General features: G+C 41.4%; 1 long non-coding RNA gene across 1 annotated transcript in view; it reads right to left on the bottom strand.

The window, feature by feature from the left end:
- The window catches only part of LOC311445060, a 320,201-nt gene that overhangs the window by 143,037 nt on the left and 156,085 nt on the right, over window positions 1-21,079 (bottom strand). Inside the window, exons 6-7 of the long non-coding RNA XR_014698176.1 lie at window positions 13,673-13,839; window positions 8,534-8,709 (exon numbers count right to left, since the gene is read on the bottom strand). This is a non-coding gene — a long non-coding RNA (uncharacterized lncRNA). The remainder of the gene's footprint in view (window positions 1-8,533; window positions 8,710-13,672; window positions 13,840-21,079) is intronic.

Genomic DNA, 21,079 nt, shown 5'->3' on the forward strand with positions numbered 1-21,079 from the left:
TTGCTGATGGCTGAGGAGCTCCCATTTGCCAGTGTGTGGGGTCATTCACACAGGACACATGTTACTGCTGCTATCACAGCTTTTCTTGGGATTCTCTAGCACAACCCCCTGGGTCCTGCGCCAACGCTGCTGGACATCATTTGAAATCCACCTGCCACAGTCAAATGCTCATCCATTGATCCCTTTCTTAAATAACCTACAGGACAACAAGCAGATTGGGCATACCCCAAGGTAATAATCCCATCCCAGCTGACTTTTGAAGAGGAGCTGGATTCAATTTATAAAGCCAGAATTCTCCAAATGTCCCTGAAGATGTCTGCTGGCCTCTTGAGGGAGGTCTTTACTAGAGCTTTACTAGACCCTTTCCTTGCCCTAAGCCTTCGTTCTGCAGACTTCCCTATTAAATAACTGAAGAAATGCAGTCACTTCAACATGCTTTCTTGGCTCTGTGTTTTAAGTGTTTTTCAATCATTCATCTTCCTGCTTAACAACATCTAAGGGAATTTTCAGTCTACAGTCTCCCTTTCAAAGTAATTCTTTAGGCAAAAATCTGCTAATTATCCCATGATCACAAATGATTTCATAATATTAGCAAGGGAACACACAGACAAGGGCAATTTTTCTTATTCATAATAATGACTCTGTCAACTGTATGTTTTACAGAAAAGAGACGTGTAACCTCTGTAATCCATGCATTTTACTGCACCTCTCAGGAGGTCTGCATGTGTGAGCAGTGACACAGCAAAATGAGAAAATATTTTTCTCTAGGTGGATTTGTAAAACTTCTGAAGGCCACTTGTTGACCTGCAGCAATACCACAGATAATTATCATAAGGACAATAATCCCTAGCCATTGTAATAATAATTTGATTGTTGTTCTTCCATCTAATATTATTCTGTTGCTACTCTCTTTGTATATGTGCCTTGTACAACCGATACACAACATGATACAACTCTGGCAAAACAAGACCTGCAGGTCTGTGCTACCAAGATATGCAGTGGGAAACCCAAAGATGCTCAGAAAGAAAAATATCTGAGGAGAATTCTTCCCAAGACCATTTTCTTCCCAAGACAATATAGTTCATTTTCATCTAGTCTCATTTGTGATTGATGAATTAAATGCCTAAGACATATTTACTGCTAATTAGTAGTTTTTGCACGTTTTTCTTTTTTAGCTGTTACTTCCATTTTATGTGATAAAATTACATTGGTACCTCACGTCGTAAATTTCATGGGATAGTCAGATGGCTGGTTGGCCAAACAGAATTTAGGAAGAAAATATACCTATTTTATAGAACCAAAATGCATTAAAGAACCTGTTTTATAGCTGTGTTCATTGTGTTGCAATTTTAACCTAAGGGCATGCTGAACTGAAGGACACTTTATGTGAAATCAATGCCTGCTATGTACACACAGGCTTTTCCAAGTATTAGCGTGCAGACTGCCATGTGTTTTAATGGAAACGTCATTGACTGTAAACAGCCAGACCTAACAGTGTTGAAAGACATTATATTGGTACCAGTAACAGCGTTATGATGCTGCAAGTGTCCTGATGTGCTTGTAAATACCTAAAGCTGTAATGGCTTAAGGGAACTAGTCACATACAAGTTGAATTACTGGGGACTAATACTCAGTCAATACACCTCTACAAATTAGGAATGAGACCTGACATCTCTGTTCTGCTGCATCACTTGGGGTAAATCCTCTGCATATGGGCATTTCACAATGCAGTGATCCCAAATTCTAAGCACACGTAATTAACGATTTCTTTGCATCATATTTGCTATTGCTTACCTATATGCAGCAGATCGTTGGCCAAAACAAGTGAAATGACTTAAAGCCGCCAGTCAGTTTGTCTGGTAAAGCCTCAGGAAAAGGAAGTAGTCGCCAGGCTAAATGCCAAACCAGTTAAAAACCTTCTTAAACACAACTTGCACTTGTAGCTCCACAACCTGCTGCCACATGCAAGCTGCCTATGAGAAGAAACCCCTACCACTTGCCCAGTTGCCTTTAGGAAGGCCTTAATAATCTGCAGGATGAGCTAATTAAACCCAATTAAGTACTGAAGTGCCATCTTAAATCAAACACAAGTTGAATGAGGTTGAGCACAAATTAAAAGGTCAGTACTTAGGTATATGGTTACAGAGCTAGCTGTTCAGTGGGAACATTAATAAATTCAATCATTTTATTTTCTCCTGCAACTGCGTCAAGCAAAACATGCATGTGTCTAAAAGGAGAGATCCTGGAAGGTGCCCTGGAAAGGACGGTGTTCAAAAGAGATCAGCACTAGAGTCAGGCCTATCTTGCGAAGCCTGTGCTCCCCAAACTACTCCTTTTAATTTGCACAAACCTCCACGTGTTTCTGTGTTAAATAACACACAGTGTCAGAGCAGAATACAAGGATGTCCTTGTGCTGCTATTTCTCTGTCTCATTTACTTATTTGGGGCGTGCTTAACCATAATTAAATCATATTGATGCAATGTTTAAACAATTTCTGTGTGAATTTGCCCATAGGGCTGCCAGTGAACAATCTTTTCCTATTCAAACGAACAAAACATTTTAACAGTTTTCATCAGAGACGCATTTAACTCTCTTTTAATGACAGAATAATGAATATTTTATAGTTGCAGTTTCTGGTTTTAGGTGAGTTATTTTTATTGATGTTGGGATTGTCATATAGTGGTGTCTATTCAAAGCTGGTAGGTCTGCAATTAGGTATTTTTCTAAATATTTGGTACTTTTTCTAATAGTTCTGATAGGTACAATTTTCTGATACTTTAATATCCTTGACACTGAATAAACCAATCATTAAAATGATTCAGTGGTAAAGAAAATACACTTGTCAGATCAAAATACAGTATAACTATTTGGAATCTTTTCAAAATTGCTTATCAAATTTGTATTTGTACCACTGAATATACTTCTAAAACACACATTACAGTAGAACAGAAAAATTTACATTTTGAATATCATGCTGAATTTTTGCTATATTCATGAAAATTTAGTTTTCATGCCACATAGAAAAAATAGAGCAATTTTTAATGTTAATGTACAGAAAAGATTTTGTGTTAAATGACAGCAGAGCTAACCATCTGGAAAGCATACTTTCTCTATAAATCTATTTAATTCTGGAAATGGACGAGTTCTAGACACTGAATATTTCTCTTAAGAATATCATGTTCTAACAAATTTGCAAGAAGTGAACATATACATATGTTTTTCAGGAGCTAACAAGAAAGTAGATTGCTGAATACTGTTGCAGTGAGACCACTGGCCAAATCCCTAGTTTTACTGGGGAAAAAAAAAATCACCTTATATATTGCATGGTAGAATCTCCACTTACTGTCTAAAGGTTTCATGGAAGTATTATTTGCTCAGATAAGCACATACGTGTGGATAGTCTGTACATTTCTCAGCTATGATATATTTACTCAGGTAGAGGTTCCCACTACAATGATCATATAAACAGGGAAACAGTTAAGCCTCACACTCCATTTCCACTTCTCTCAATGTCCCACTGTGTACATGTATGTGATACCTCACTATATCCTTTCTCCCATCAGGACATGTAACAGGCTCTTTTGAAATATGATAAAAGAAATATTTAGGGGCATAAAACAGATAATGAACCTATGGAGCATATAAATAAACAAATCCTCAGAAAGCAAGCTAATTCTTGGTCCTAGTATTCAGCATGTCCAGATCCATTAGTCTGGGTCCCTTTACCTAGGGAATACCTTGGAGCCATACTTTTAAACTTAGTTGGGCAACACATAATATATGCAACCCATCATACTTAAAAAAAGGCCTGACCATGCACCTTAGCAGTGCTTCAGAACTGGTCTACATGTGCAAATAGTGTTTAACTGTTCACCTTCACCACTCTTTACACAAGCAGCTTAAACTGATGAAGAAGTCCAACCTGCAAACGCCCAACACCCAGCATCTCAATTACCTGCTAATTTAATACCACTTGGAAAAAGAAAAATTGGCCCATGGCCTAAGGTCTTAATTAAAAAAGAGCTCTTTGTTATTTAAGCTGTATCATTCCAGGACAGTAATTGCAGAATTCCACATAACAATCCTTCTATCAGTAATTGTTTAAAGCTAGAAGCTCCAAAGCACTGACGGGAGGCACCTCTGCAGGGCTCACTGCCTCGTCCACTCCTAGGGCTTTGTGACAGCACTGTGATGGCATGCATGTCACTGCCGCTCACAGCAGGATTTGTGCTGATTCTCTTCTGTGCCAGGCTTTGCATTCTTCTTTCTATGAAAATAATAGCAGTCCTTTGGGGCTGGAGTGGGAGCAAACACCACACCTCACAGAAAGTTGTGCCCTGCTCTCAGAAAGAGCTGCAATGCCAAAGCCTTGTAAACCCCAGCTCTAATCAACCCACAGTAATTACAGGCAAATAAGATGCAGACAAGTCTCAGTGCACACACAATGTGCTCAGGGCGATGGAAGCCCTCGGCCTTGGTTCTTTCTCCTTCCTCAGAAGCTGTTACTGCTTTTGGCATCCAAGCAAAGCTCCCACACTGCCCTAAGCAGGCTGTATGGATGTGACTGATTCCTTGGGACTATGCTATGCGCACCAGTAATCCCCATGACACTGATGCTTTTATGTTTGATGTGGTGCAATTCCAGCTTCTGTCTTTGGGATCCAGGAGAGAATGAAGGGTTCATACCATGCCTGAAGTCCAAAGGGTCTTGTGAGAAAATGCCATGGCATACAAAGGCGATGCTACGAGATGAACTGTTATTACCTTGTCCCCAAAATGGGATGTGGGGAAGGTTAGTGAGGGGTATGACCTGCGCACACAGCCGTGGTTAATAAATACCACTGGCAGTAGCACTCATTTCCTGGACAAGAGCAGAAGGATGCGGCCTGTATTAATCCTACCCGCATTAGCACCATCAATTGGAAATCGCTACTGCAGTGGTTATGAGAAGATAATTAAAATAAAATAAGTTACTAAAAGATCCCATCAAGTTTGACCTTGAATAATTAGCTTTCTAATGCATAGGAAGGCCACTAATAACAAGACACCATGAAAGCAGAAATTCAAATATTTTTCTTGCAGGCAGCAGGCAGAGCTGAGAGGAAACACATTGTTTTCCCAGTGTCTTTAATTTTCAATACAGAGTCTGCAATGAGCTGCTAATAATCATACACTGTGCCATCAGGGTTTTTCACCTATTTACATATAAATAGTTCTGACCTGACTTGGCTACCAACAACGGTTAATTTAATTTATTGTCCTTTGGCAAGTGAATAGTCATTGGTTTTCTAGCACTTTTAACCTTGGCAAACCCTTGGGAAATAAAAATTAGATTGAAAGAAAATTACTAGTGGTGGAGAACTGTAAGAAAGTGACAGTAGTATATATAAACCTCAGGCAGCAGTGGAATAAAGTGTCATATTATTGTATGCTGTCTTCTAAAGTTCAATATTACTTTTTTGATTTACACTTCTGTAATTTTTTCCCAGTAATTCTTCTTGCTTTGGGGACTCTTGCACCTACCTTCATGTTTTTCAGCTGGGAAGATGGATTAGCCTATTTAGCATAAAAAATCCATCAGAATTCATACGAATAAACCAGTGATGTGCAACCAACAACAGCTAAATGAGGTGACAGTTATTGACCACTAATGACTGAATATTAGAGTAAGATTATTTGACCATCACGGCTATGCCACTTGCATGATAATTCATTTGAAGTGCTGCCTTTCAGCCCTTGGAGTCTGGTGAGAAAATACAAAGCCCAGAAGCACTGCTTCCCTCTTGCAACACATACAGCTGTCTCCTGGTTTTCACTTCAAACACGAAGTACTCGATTGAGTGCACACATGATGATTCACTATTGACATTGTTATCGCAATGAAGTCTAGATAATGAAGATCAGGAGTGCAATAATAGGAACTGACAGTTCTACAGCTTGCTGGGAGTGCTAATCTTTGGAAAAACTTCTGAGTGAAAGTTTTTATGGGCTGAAAAAGGGACCATTTGTAAAAAAAAAATAACAGAAACGAACACAGGAAAATGTCAGATGAGTTCAACACAATCAGCACTGCCTCAGGCAGAGCATGTGTGCCTTGCTCTCCTCAAGCTGGTGCTGATGTGCAGCACTGTGGGTGAGATGGGGGGGGATTGGCAGGTACCAGAGAGGATGTGAACCATTTCCTACCCTCACTACTCTGGCTCTGGGCAGTGACAGAGGCAGAAGTGTGGGGGTAGAGATGGTTGGAAAATGGATTTCCATGGATTTCTTTTGAAGTCCTCAAAGAGATCCACATGGCTGTGGTAACGTGCTCTCTCAGTAGCCTTCTTCAAAGAAAGAAAGTTACAAGCAGTCCATCCCTTTTATTATCTACCTATCTCCAAAGCAAAAATCCAATAAAACCCAACTGCACAATTAAAATATTGCATGGTAACAGTTGCCTGAGAGGATCATTCTTGCTCTTTATCTGAGATCACTTATAAGAGTAAATTAATAATCAACACTGTAAATAATGACAGACGGTGCTAGGTAAAATCCAATACCTCAGAAAAACTGTTGTAATGGCTGCTCTGTGTATTAAAAACAGGCAAAAAGACATTTTTTTATGCCAGAGTTGAAACAAATATATTGATGTTTGCAATACTACCAATGCTGTTCATTTAAGGGTACATTTTTAAGGGAGAAAGTGGAAAACCTAACATTTCTAGATCAAGGCTAGCTATAAGATTTGTGTCCTGTTACCTGCACAGTTTGCAAGGCAGAAAGTATGGTTTAATGAGATGCCAGAATGATATTACTTGTCAACTTTTGGTGTTAAAACTATCTTCTGAGTACATGTTGCTTTCAAATGGATCCTTTTAGGATCCTTTGTGCTTTCAGGTTGCATGCTATTTTGATGCCCTTTGCAATAACCTCATTGTGTCACAGTGTGCTGGGAGTTCTCAGCTTCCCTACAATTCCCCTATGAAGACACAAAACTAAAAGAAAATGTGTTTAGCCATGTAGAATCCACAGTGATTGATTTTAGAAGCCCCTAAGGGGCCTGCATTTTTAACAGGCACCAAAATCCCATCCTGCTGAATCCAGCCAGAACGATGTCTCAGGTGGGCAAGCCAGCACCAGGCACTTTTGAAAACAGCCTGCATAGGAATGCAACTTCCCTATGGCCACTAACACAATGGTTTGAGGTTTTGATTTAGAATAGTTTTAAGAACATTTAGTGCACTATTTCTACAAGTAATTTGGAAAAAGGTAAGTTTGAGGTATTACTGGCAGTACGTATGCACACGAAACTGCTGCATAATTCATTTTCTAGAATTTTAATTGGGTGGATAAATTCAGATAAAAAGGAAGTTGGAGGTATTGTCTGGCACTTTATGTTCTGTTGTCAGTCAGAGCCACAATTTCTAAGGTGGCCAATATGCCACAGAAGTGACACTCAACTGTGGCACTAGTGGGCAGACACACTGGCATAACCTTTTGGGGGACCAAGGGCTTGACTTAACTAGTTGACTCTGGGCACTGCTGCTGATGAAGCAAACCCTGCCTTCCTAAAACTGGGATAAGGGAAGCCTCTGCAGTGCTTGTTTGTGGTGGTGGTTGTTACAGTTCCCTGCCACAGGCTTTCTCAAAATTGATGTGGTTCTGCTTAAGGTGTTTAATCTTTACCATGTACTTAAAATCACACTAACAGGAAACAAATTTTGTAATGCAAATGTCCTGCTCGGCTGATATTCTCTCCTTTTCAGAGGTTCCTCTTGCTTTACATGGGCGTTTTACAAACACATGGCTCAAGTGTATGCATCTGTCTTTAGCTATACAGCAGCTAAAATTCATGGCATGCATCAACAGGCCCTACTGGATTCACACCCCAGGGAGTATGACCTTACCTGTCAGATCAGGCTTATACCTGGGATTGTTTGACATGAAAATTGACAGAATCTGTAAATCCTCATGCTACAGCTAAAGTGAAGGGCAATTATATAAGGGAAAACTGAGTTATATTTTAGTCATCAACACTTATTAAGTGGTACACATGTACAAAATTATAACCACCTTCAAGTGATTAAAGAAACCCGAAGACTTTCCATGTTTTCAGTCTTTGACTTCAGAACCATTCTCCAATTTGGGATTTTCTTAACATTCTGTTCTAGTGTTACATTCTCCAGCCTCTTTCTTTTCAGGGTCTCTGCTTCAGTTTTCCTAGCTGTCTGCAAATTTTCAAGATCTTCTACGCCTAAGCCACCAACCTCTTCAGCCTTCTTTCAGTCTTCAGACCCCCAGTTCTGAGACCTCTGAGAACCATTTTCCTTTTTTTTTTGCCACTTCTTTTTATCTTTTCTTTATTATTTTTGAATTGTGACTGCATATCTCCAGCATCCCCTGATGAGCTTCTGTTATTTATTCCCACAACTCTCAATCTCTGTGCATTTTAAAAGTTTTACATCCCATCACAATCCACCCAGTAAAGTTGCAGCTAATTCCCAAATTCCTTTTTCTGGATCACTTAACTATGCATTGCAGAGTACTTACAGTTGAACAGAGAGAAGACTGTGCTGACAGAAGCTCTTCTTCAAAATCCCAGGGATTTCAGTTGTCCTTTCGTCACTAATTATTAGGATCAGAAAAACACATTTCTCCATAATGGCTTGATCTGGAGAACATCTGAACTTCACAAATGTGACTGCAGGTTCAGGAAATGGGAAGTCCTGAAATGTTGAAAAAATGAATTAAATTTTTATGCCAATATGTTTTAACTAAAGTATTTTTATGTCAGACAAGTGTTACCAGCAGTGCTTTTTTCATCTCTCAGGAGATTTTTGTTAAAAAAAAAAAAAATAAATCAATACCATTGTGCCAGCAAATAAATTCCATTTTCAGCTTGGAAGCAATTTCCTTTTTTGCACCTCTCTAAAACTGTATTTTGCTTCTTAGTCAGCTCTGGAGAATCATTTTGAAAACAAACTTTTACATTTGTGATGTTAAAAGTACAAATGTATTGTAAGCACTTGTTCAAACAGGCCAGTGTTATATGCCTTAGCACGATCTTACTGGTTAGTCTCAGGTACTGTCCACTACTTTATCTGAGGTCGAGCCACTGTGAAATGCAAATGCTGTTTGATATCACATCAGTCATAATTTACCATCATGCTCCTAGGATTTTAGCACGTTGTCATTTTCTGCATTAGGTACTAAAGCTATTTGCTTTGATAATACAGCATCACTTCGTGACTTAACTTCAAAGTGATTAAAAACCTCTGCACAGTAAGAAAATATTGACAGTTCCCACTCTACTGGTGGGAGATCCAAGAGACGTTCAGGAGAAATGATAGTACTTCACCGGGAGGAATTGTGGAGCACTGAGGCCCATGACCTCCACGGAAATCAAACACAAACACAGCACCCAGGCTCTTTTGAACACCTACCTGATGCAACTCGGGGTCTTCAGGTAATTTTGCACATTTACAAATAGAGCCTAAAGACAAACTATGCCCACGCAGCTGAGACTGCTCTCAGCATGGTGCAATTTGTTCTGCTTTTCAGCATCCAAATCAGACTACAATACCATCCTGCTGCAGTTTTAGTATGCCCAGCATCCAAATAGCTATATTTAAAGCTAGCTTGACGATACCTACACAGTACTCAAAGCAGTGCTTCGACTATGGTACAGGCACGCCTGAACAGTAAAACATGTACAGTTCCTCTGTTAGCATGGAATGACAATTTGCCATTCTAACAATTTCTGACTAAAACCAGTTTCTACTGAATCAACTGTTTTTCAGAAAACAATCTCTTTCAACATAAAGACAATTTTATTTTGGAAAATCAAATTACTTTATTTTAGCTGAAGCTAGATGATAGTGTCCTGTTGTTGAACTGAACCAATATGCTTAATATGTGTACAACACATAAAGCTACACGAACAAGTAACCTGCTACTTACAACTAAATTTAAGCATGAAACTAACTTAAAATACTAAATTTTATTTCATTTAAGAAAAATCCTGCTATTTCCAAATCTATTTTTAAACCTTTGCATTCTATTAGGACAAAGAAAATCATAAATTTTCAATCTTTTCAAACAATTTGGGCTGAAAGTACACGGTAAGTGTTGTCATTGCTTCCAGAAAATAAATTTTAAGTTCTGGTCAACTTGGGCAGATTTAGGCCAGTCCCTTTTTGAAAAGAGTCTCAGGAATCCAATCCTAACAGAAGTAACTAAGATAAACTCCTATAGTCTGTGTCACTTTTGGGAAAAACAAGAAAGGGAAAACAAGCTCCTATCTGACCTAGACGTTTTCCAAATGTTCTTTAAGGTCCCTTCCAACCCAAGCCATTCTGTGATTCTATTATTCTATAAATTAAATCAGGTTTCTTGTCGTTTGTCTGTTCTGAAATCAATAAATTATACCTCATTGCTCAGGACTATCCTCTTTTTAGGTCTTCATTCAGCTGAGCTGCTGGACACAATTCCCGTCATTCCTTTTACTAGAAGAAGCTGTTGCATATAGTTTGACAACAGGAGAGTGAATATAGATTAAGTCTCCCTATTGAAACAAGTGTAATAGCTGTTTTTGATGACACCAATTCCTTAGAAGATAGCCGTCTTGTTACTACTTTGGCCGTGACACAAACAGTATCATGAGCCACAGCAGCTTCCAAACAGAAGATTTACTACAAATTAGGATCTGAAGGGAAAGAGGCAAATGGCAAACTGAGGGGATTATGAGTCGGTGGCTATATTCTGACATGTATTGGATTATAAGGATTTGCATTCATTAGGGAAGCTGGAGTACATTTGTTGAGTATGATATATTGTGTAGTACAGGAATGTCCTATAGCTACTATAAGAAAGGTAATTAAATCACAAGCTTACTCTTTCTGATGAACAGCTATAGGTTTTGCACACTACTTTAAATACAGTGCTTACGGTTTGTTACATCAAGCATGGCTCTGATCCTCCACAGCCTCTGAACCCACAAGAAACCAGTGGAGTTTTAAGAGATATAGGAGGCTTCCTGCTCTGTTTTATAGAAACTAGCCCCTGTGAAAACTGCCAGCTTTCATAAAGTATTTTGAAGGTTAAAGCTGAGTTTCAGCTAAAATTCTGTGCAGTTCTATTCATATTGAGGTGTAGGGATTGCACTGCTGTAATGATAGGCTTGGAAGCTGGAGTGATATGCAGACTATCTAAATTAGTTAAATTATTGCTTCAATAAATTAGAATCTGCAAGAGAAAAATTGTCCTGTTCTTTATCCATTAATTTTCTAAATATTTGGATAGACCATGGAAACTACTTACATGGCCTCTAAGGTCCTTAGCTATAGATATTGTTAAGCTTGATTTGCTCACAAATTAGTGGAATTCAGCATTGTCCTAGGAACTCAAATACATCTGTCTTCAAATTAAGTTCTGATGACAATGATGATTTATAGCCCAGAAAATCCTCTCACCCCCGCCGTGAGCTGCCTGGCAGGCAGGCAGACTCAGAGCTCCTCAAAGAACCCCGAGCCTCAGCACCAGCCCTGCTGCACGTCCTGCCGTGGCGCTGGGGAATCCACTGCCACGGGGCAGCACAACGGAGGTGGGAAAAGCAGAGAGCAGAAGCCAAGTTCTGCTGAAGGCTGAACACTGAGGGTTTGACTGTTAAATGCACTTTCATGACAGGTGAATAATGAGCTCTTGCTGGTGAGATGCTGCTCGTTAGACTTCAATACTTAAAAGGGTTTATGAAGACTTATTACTAGGGACTGCATTAATAGTCTAAGTGGGTCTGCTCTCCCTCAGCCCACCTCCTGGTGTTGATGTTTTCCTTCCTTTCTTTCAACAAAAGTAAAAATAAATAAATAAATACACAGAAACAGACCTCCCTATTTGCTTTCCAGAGATGAAGGAATAATTAACTGTGTGAGCAGGAAGAGCCCCCACGCTTCGGTTATTTGATTGCAGAGAGAAGCAAAACTATTAGCATCATTAATACCGAGATCAGAAGCCTCGCTGTGCAGGCATTAAAAATGCACACAATACTGATCGACAGGTTTGCCATAATTATGTAGCAGAAGCTGAGTCAGCTGATGGTGCTTTCAGACAGGCTGGGTGACGTATCTCCCAGCTCATGAAATGCAGTCTGATGGCATGAGCACTGACTGACAGCTTCATTTTAGTAATTTGCCATGGTACACTGGCATTTTATTAGCGCTCAGTAGAAAATACATTGAAATTAATGGAGGAAACTCTCTTGCTTTTAGCTGGCTTTGGATAAACTAACAGGTTTTATTTCTGATAAAATGATGGGAGACCCTCATAAAACCACAGCAGCTTCAAAAATTTCAGAAAATGAAAACCAGTGGCACTCGTGTGTCTAAGTCCCACTTACGCTTTTGAACACCTTTCTTCTTTATAATTACACAAAACATTTGTCAGGATGGAAAGTCAAGAGAGAAGCATGCCTCCTTTCTGATGCATCTCTCCACCTTACTTTGCCCCTTCTTTTCCCATTCACTTCCCTTTTCCAGTCTCCTTCTGAAGCAACCCCTTTCTCCAATCCCTCCTCTAGTTTTAACTTCTCTGTCAAGCTATTTGATACTATTTCCATCAGTGGAGCCAAGAGCTATTTCCCTGCTAAGCAAGATGATTTTCATCTTTAACTATCATTCCCATTTCCTAGGCTTTTTTTCCCAGCCTGGTCAGCTCTTCTGATCTGGCTTTGTCTGTTCTGCTTTTAAATCAGCACCAGAAAAGGAATCACCAAGGGCAAAGGAGAGACAGGTTCCTTCACCTGATCCATCATCCATCCAAACTTCAGCCTAGAGCACCTGAAAAAAGTCATTACAGGGAAGTGACTTGGTGTCCCACAGCCCTGGGCAGTACTTTGCAGAGACGGTGGGTCTCTGTTTTGCCCACCTGGAACAGCTGTGAAGGGCTGGAGCAGACTGGCAGGGACCAGAGCAAGCCACAGGGGCTCTGCAACCTCCCCCCTTCCCTGGGGTTTGGCCACTTGTGCTCCAACCCAGCTCAGATAACCTTGGGTCTGACTGCTGTGGAAAGAGCTGTGCAGGAAAAGTTATGAGATGCTTTCATGGCAAAGGTCTCTCCAGCTTTGCTTGAGAGCTGCAGTTAACCTCAGCCTGTTGGTTCTCCAAGCCTTATTGCAGGCAGACCTGTACCTGACTTGCTGACTGAACACCCCAGCTTGACCTTGGCCCTGCCTCATAACCTCTGGTCTGTGACAGAGCCTGGTTTGCATCGCCAGACCTGCTCTGCTCTCCCTGTTTGGGTACCAGGGGACTGTACCCTTGCAGGAGAGGACTCTATCTCTGCCTGCCCAGCATGCCGATGCTCACTTGCCCTGGCAGAGCAGCCTGCCCAGACCTGCACAACGTTGGCTCTGGAGAAAAAAAGTTGTTCAATCTGTGAAATAACTTTGGGAGATATAACAGCCTAACACCCACAGAATTAAAAAATCAGCCTATAGGGTTGAGGTATGGCACGGGTTATGCGAGAAGAGGGGAGACCTTGACAAAAAAGCACAGAGCATGACAAAGCACTGGCTGAACACAAGCCCTGTCAGGAATACGAGTTAGCTTTCCACCCCTATCTGGTTCACAGCTCTGTCTACAGGTATTGCAACTCCTTATGCTCTGTCTTGATATAGTCATTGGCCAGACTCACCTTCTGTTCCCTTTTATAATGCAGATCTGTGGTTTTCAAGGTGACAGCTTCTGATCTGCATATCCACCTGCTCTTCACGGCTAACAGTAATGTTGGAGTGCCACAGATCCCTCCAATTCAAGCAATTTCAAGGCGGAACTCGGTCCTTGAACCAGACCTATAGGCCACTGAAATCAAAAGAGATACTGAGATTAACCCCAGTGAGGGCTGAATCAGTCTATTAAAGAAAAGTTTCAACAGATACTAGTGTAGGATTGACTCCCTTATCAAAGTGAAATCCCAAAGCACGTTTGTTATTAATCCTCCTTCCTCCTTAATCCCACCCTAAATAGCTTCAGTTTCACTTCACTTCACTCTACCCTCATAAAGTTAAACTTCCCAAGGTTTTACAGACACTGCTTGTCAAAGGATCACTGGAGGGACCCGTGGAAGTTTAGGAATTGGGGAGGAGGGACTAAAAGAGAATGAAGTTCCATTAAGAATTGCCCATCTGTGAGTGTTAATTCAGCAGCTACTGCTGTTATTTTTCTCTGCTGGGATGGTATTTGGAAAACAAGCAGAGAAAATAAAAGGCAGAAGAAAGTAAGAGGGGAAAAACACTATGAAGCTTATCAGGAGAAAATGTTAATTACACTGTAAAGCCCTTAGTCACCCAAGCTTCTATTTACAATAGAAACAGGAACAGCCCAAATTATCTCTGCATTTTTAAGCTGTGATTACAGTTCTATTTACTACTCTTCTCTCAACGTCTTTATTCTAACTGGGAAAATATCATGCTTTTGTAATTTCTGGATATTGTTTTGTCACTCGTTATTGAATTTCTTATGTGTGACAGACACCCAGAGGTGTCTGCAGCCGTGGGCAATGTGGAGCCATTAGGCTGCAAGGGTCACTGCTTGCAGCTTAGGGCTAATCAAAGGTGGTGCCACCACAGCCTCAGGCTGCAGGATCCTGGAAATGAATCCTGTCACACCCTCACCTAAACTTCACTGCAGATTCCTTCATTGTCATGAGCTGTGCTGCAAAAATGGCACAAACCAGCATCACCTCTGTATCTCAGTAATGTACAATTTATATCTATGCTTGCGCTGAAATACATCAGAATTTTGCCAATGAATTCACTGGGAACAAGATTACCCCACAGCCCACAAAGCTGGCAACAGCTGTAAGCAATGCAGTCTGCTCTCCAGGACTACATTCATATATGCCAGAGGTAACAACAGCTCGACTTCCTTTAAATAACACTGTGTTCATTAACAAGGAATACTTAGCCTTAAAAAAAGCAGTGACCTTTCTAAGATCCACCAAATTCCAATTCCTAAGCGAGGCAAGGCCTTTGCCTTTAACCGTGGTCATTTGTTTTCTGACTTTCTAGTCTGAACATTCTGTGTAAGACATCACACAGTGGCTTTCAAGGCTCCTGATTTCACAGCCATGTGTAGCTGCAATATTCTGATTCTTCACTTTGAAATAATTATTTGGTTAAATATTAGGAAAAGGTAACTTTAAGATGATTTCACAAACCCTAAAAACACAAATCCTAGCACATTTCTACTCAAAAGAAAGATTTTGATATTAAATTATTTGTTTACTTAAATGAGAAAAAGTAAGTTAATTGTAGGTTTACTTCTCAAATTTCTGTGGGCTTATAACAAACCAAAAATGCTAACACTAAAAAATCCTTCACCACTACAGCTATCGGTATGATTCCATCTCTCTCCCCAGGGTACAAGTCTTTGGGTGTGTGCTCTCAGCATGCCACTGTTTAAGAAGAGCAAGGACTAAATAATCAAGTAAAATGTAATGTATGACAAAGCCAGGAACTCCCGTTTGAGATGGGACATCTATGCGTGCCCAGTGGTCAGGAGCACACAGTCCACTTTCAGAGGTTCAGATTTATTAGTGCACATGCTCTGGACAAGAGACAGATGTGCAAAGCCCTAAAACTTGAGGCACTGCAGGCTTGATTTATTCAATGTCTTGATCTGAGTTTTGCAATGCTAGATGCAAACTCATTGGATTTTTCTGGCAATAGTCATAGGCGAAGCAAAATGAAATTTCTCTCTAGCTATGAATGCATCCTAATTGCTTTACTAAAACCCCTTGCTGGAGGAAATGACTTCTGGCTTTGCAGCCTATCAAATTTCTCAAGAACATTGATTCGTAAGCAGAACTCCTGGCTGAAATGAATGGCGCAAACCTTGGTGTGAACCCTGATTTTTAATATTCTGCTTGCTTTCCACCCATTCTCCTCACACTCCTTTCTTCCACTGAACATCTGATCCTTGCAAACATCCTTCTTAAGTGCAAGAAGTAATTCATATGTATACAAAGAATAGATGCTGAAGTATGTCCGCGTAACAGCAAATCATCACAGGATCTAAACAAACACTATTAGCAAAACTGCATTACTGCTGGAAATTGCTCAGCTTTCATGTTCAATAGAGCAGCCTGTCCCTCGCCAGGGAGTAAGTACTTCCCTCTGCGTGGAAAGAAGGGGAAAAACAGCCGCAAGCCCTAAGCAGGGCTGCAGAGGGCAGAAGAAATAATGCCTCCTAACGCTGCAGGTACTCACCCCTGAGGAATGCTCCTGGCAGCTCCAAAAACCCCCATGCTAACGGGGCAAGGAGAATGCTCCCACCCACCCGTGTGCACAGGGGTCACCAAAATGTATCCCTTTGCTGTACAGTGGGCTTTACTTTGTTGTTATTGTGGCTGTCACTCATTGCCCCCAACACAGCCGTTCTGTTTTGCCTGCTGCTGCCACCCAACCCTCCTGAGGGGACAAAGGGAGGTCTCGGTATCACCTCTATCCAGCTCACTCACCTCCTCTGGGAAGGGCTGCTGGACCTCAAGAAGCTAACACACATTTGATGATTCTATACGATAGGCTTGGAAATGGATATTTCCGTACCAATGAATAAAAGGCACTGCATGTGTGCGCCGAGTGAAACCAAAGCCCCTCCTGCTGCAGGCTGCTGCGAGGATTGGGCATGAAATATTAAAAAGCAGCCTTCATGCCTGGAGTCCTTACCGGGTCACCGCAGCCTTCAGCTACCCTGCCAGCTCAGTCCTCTCCTTGGAGTGCAATTAAATAAGGGCGAAATGGTATGAACCCACTAATGGCTCGCATTACCTCGAAGGAAATCACTGATTTACCCTAGGATGCCGGCTCTGATTAGGAATAGCACTTGCCTGATTGAGGGACTTCATTTGGCAGCGAGACCAACAGTGTGTAAGCAGTGGAAGAGAAGCCACCTCAGACTATGCTCTTGCAAAGATCAGCGAAGGTTAAAAGGATCACAGACTTTACACCCACATCCTTCCTGAAAGGCCGACAGACAGACTCCTGTTTGAAGCTGGCTGGTGCAGGTACCTGAGTTGAGTGCAGTACCTGGAGGTACATCGGCACGGCTGGCACTGGGGGGTTGGAAATTACAAGTTTGTTAAACCAAAAGACTTTGACTCAGAAAGTATCTTCCTAGCACATGTCAAGTATTAAAAGGTTACAAGATATTCTCTCATTGGAATAGATTATTCCACCTCTGCCTACTGAAGGATTTTTGGAATTGTCTTCTGAGGGCACTGGTGCTGGGAGAGGAGAGAGGATGGGATGAGTGCAGCCCACCCATGCTCATGTTCTGCACTTGGAGCATGGTGCAAGCAAAGGCAGAACTCACACCTGCTGGGAAGAGAAGATTTATTTTAAAACCCCATGAAAAATAATGGAAAGGGTTTTGACAACCCTTTTTTCAAATGCAGTAATTTTCAAAGTAATTATCTCTGGAAGAGTGTAGCTCTGCTCTTCCTTTGCATTACACCAACTTTGTTTTTTCCTTCTCAGAAGCAGCCAAAATAAGAGTAAACTTTGATTTTAAGGACCACATTTATAAAGTGGGAGTGCCACAGTCCATAAGCACTACCACCACTTCCCTGAGCTAGATGGACCAACTGCTGCTCCACGCTCAGGTCATGAGAGATGAGGTAAAGCTCAGGCCCTACTCTGTGGTTTATTTTCCGTGTCAATCTTTTCTCTCTCCTCTCCTGCCTTAAATTAGAAGCAACACAGCAAGGTTCAGCAAGGTAAGTCCACGCATACACTTAACCTCCTAAAATAAAAAGGGGGCAGAAAGCCTTGGAAGGCTTAAGCACATTAAATTGTTTTGCCTTATCAAAATCCTTAAAGCCCCATGTGCGGACACGCAGAAGCTGGACACGCAGCAGCTTGCTGCAGCACATCTGCAGCGCTTAGATCAAGAACTCAGAAGATTCTGCTATTTCTGAGCCACGTGAAAAGCAGTTTGTCATCAACCTTGAACCACAAAAACCACTAAGGTTACACACACGGCAGGAAAAGGCCCTGCCGGTATGCGTACAAACGAAGACCCCCATATCTTCAATCTACATCGTGAGCGCTCCTGATCACATCTGATCTCTGCAGCTTGCTCTCCCGTGGCATCTCTGCCCTTCTTAAGGAAAGCCTTGCTCTCCTCGTCCAAATCTCTTCGGAAATCACTACCAGGCACTGAACCCATGAGCCTGCTGTTTGTCCTTACCCTGCAAATGACTCCTGCTGTTGGGCTCCCCAGGGCAGTGCCTGTGCTTAGCCCCACGCCCCGCAGCGCTGCCGGGCCAGCATCGCCCCCCAAAGCCAGTCCCCTGCTGGTCTCTTTCCTCCTCGCATCGAACAACTCAGCTCACCCTTGTCTCATCAGGCACAAGTGGTTTTCCAGGCCATTAATGGTGGAATTTGGTAATAAAGTGCATGTTATTTGAGTCTGAACAGGCAATCAGACTTCTTCATTTCGTTTTTAAGGCTTTAACCGCCTGACACTAATGTGAATTAACCAGCAGCCCACCCTGCTGCACCACTGCCATTAATGCTGGTGCACCGTGCACAGTAACGATGACATATTGTGTCACTGGCAGCTCATCTCCATATCAGTCACCTCTTTTTGCTCAAATTGGTCTGACGGGAGGATCACACATTCCCTAATTAACACCTTCTTTCTGTGGTTTCTAATGAGTCTGTTGATACCACTTCTTCAGGCTGCCTCTATTATAATAAAGTCTTGTGGGTATATCCGGCTCCAGCCGTCCGCTTTAATTAAGAGACAGATGTCATTGACTGGCTTTCCTTTAACACTTAACAGACACATAGCCCCCTGGACAGTACCTGAGGAAGGGAAATGCTTCATCTTTTGGTTCTTTTCCTACTGTATGTGTCAGGACTCTGGGAGATGGATTGGGTGAGGAACTGGGAAACGAGAGCAATTCCTGAAACAGCCCAATCTGGGAGAAGGTCAGCCTCCGACTTATTCCTTTACAAGAAAAGAAAAATGGGGCTAAGGCAGAACACAGTGAATTTATACAGGGAACAGGGGTGGAAATGACTAACGGAGAAGATTTAACCAAACCACAGGAGAAAACACCTCCCCCATTTAACATGACCTCTCAGGTTCTCCGCTGGCTCTTCCTGCAGGTTCACTAGAAACCAGGAACAGTCAGTTGGGTTCAGTTACTATTTTGGGACAACTGATCTGATCCCAAACCTAACAAAGAACGGGAGCTCATTTAGCTTTGTCAGGCTTTGGCTGACCCTGGATCACAGAAGTGACAATTCTCTATATCCATCCTGGTTAGAAAACAAGGACAAAACTGGAAATATAATGCCTGCTACAGAGCACTTTTCAGTAAGCTACCCCAGTGCCTTGGCTTTTGAAAGCAATGTTTAAGCTAATCCTTCAGGAGGCAAAAAAGATAGAAATCGATGGTATTTGACTGCATTGTTTTAACATTGAAAAAGCTATTCAGGATGCAGCATTCATACAACGCACCGAGACTATTCCTTTTAAATGTCTGGTATCTTTTGATTGCTTGTTTACAAAGGGCAGCCATGTAGACAAGAAAATACACCTTCAGAAGAGCAGCCATTGCTTTGTGACATATTTCTTTTGTTATTAGACAGCATTATTAGAAGCACAGTGGTTTATTACTTCATAAATGTAAAATAATACCAATTCCAAAGTCTATGAAAAACAGAAATCAGAATTGGAATAACAAATGTTTATTTTATATTTTGGTTGCTTTTTGAAGTAAAATTCCAACCTCTGAACACAATGACATTTTAAAATTGTGCCTGGTTTTGAGCCCAGTGCTGAGCTACCAGAGGAATGAAGAGAAGGGTAGAAGCCAGTCCTGTCGCCACTTCCCAATCCAGCAGCTAAGCCTTCAACAGCATTTGGTGCTCAGGTTTGGGCAATATTTGCTCTGTGGCACTTGGAATCATTTCCAGCATCCCACCTGCACACTGCCTTACTCAAATGCACCGAGACTCAGAGCTGCATTCCTCACAGGCCCAGATCTCTTACCAGATACAGTTTTGTAGAGAGGAGTGAACTGTAAGAGCTCGCAGATACTCTGATGTAAACAACTGTTTGATGTAAGATGCAAGGGAAAATAACCCCTTGCTGATCCTGTGTTTAATTCCTCAGAGAAATAAATGATACCTGTGTATCTTTTAACGCTAATGAATTGATTTCCAAGGGCTCAGAACTGAAGCCATGGATAAGACTTTCAAATAAGGGGCCCAGTGGAAGGCAAAGGCGATGCGTCTGCAGCTCTGGTGCCCTGTGGTTTTTCCTCTCCCCAGCACACCAGGCCTGAGCCTTTACCTCCTTGGCTGTGCATAATGAAAGGCTCCCAGTGGGAGAAAACGGGTTAGGTGGGAAGATGTGATAGTGTTGGAAAATTATTAACAAAAGGAAGTTGTTAAAACAAAGCAAAAAATGCTTACTCAAGCAAAGCGAAGGGGAAGAGTGGGAATCTGTGCCCCAGAAAACCCAAAAGAGTGGGTGATGCCCTGTAAAGTGCACTAACCCTCATTCCTGCTTCAAGTCACAAAGCGCCTTCGTGCACAAGACTTTTTATAACAGATAAGCTCCTTACAACTACAATGCAGGGATGCAGCTTATTAGTTTTCTATAAAAAGAAGGACAATTCAGCATTCGGTTTACCCCACCTCCGGATTTAATATTGGGCTTTGTACTGTTGCATGTCTAAGTTTATTGTCTTCAGCACGAAGGATATAGGTGAGGATCAAAGCAAGATTTCCACTGATGCTGCTCTGAAATAATAATCAATTTTAATAATGATGAGGGAACACTTGGATTTAAGATGCTGACACATTTTTCTTGAAGTGGACATGTTAGTAACTTGTTTGTTTAGTTTTCTTCAAACACCGTGTTTTATTTTTCCACTGCAGGCTCTCAGTACGATTTGTGCTTATTAAACCAGTGCCCTATTACAAGAATGTGGCAGCCAAGTATTATTTCTGGACACACAAACCTTCAACCTTCTTTTTTTGCTTCAGGTAGCCAACACAATAAGACACTTACTGTCCTGGCC

Source organism: Aythya ferina, assembly GCF_964211825.1.
Source record: "Aythya ferina genome assembly, chromosome: 15".
Lineage (NCBI taxonomy): Eukaryota > Metazoa > Chordata > Aves > Anseriformes > Anatidae > Aythya > Aythya ferina.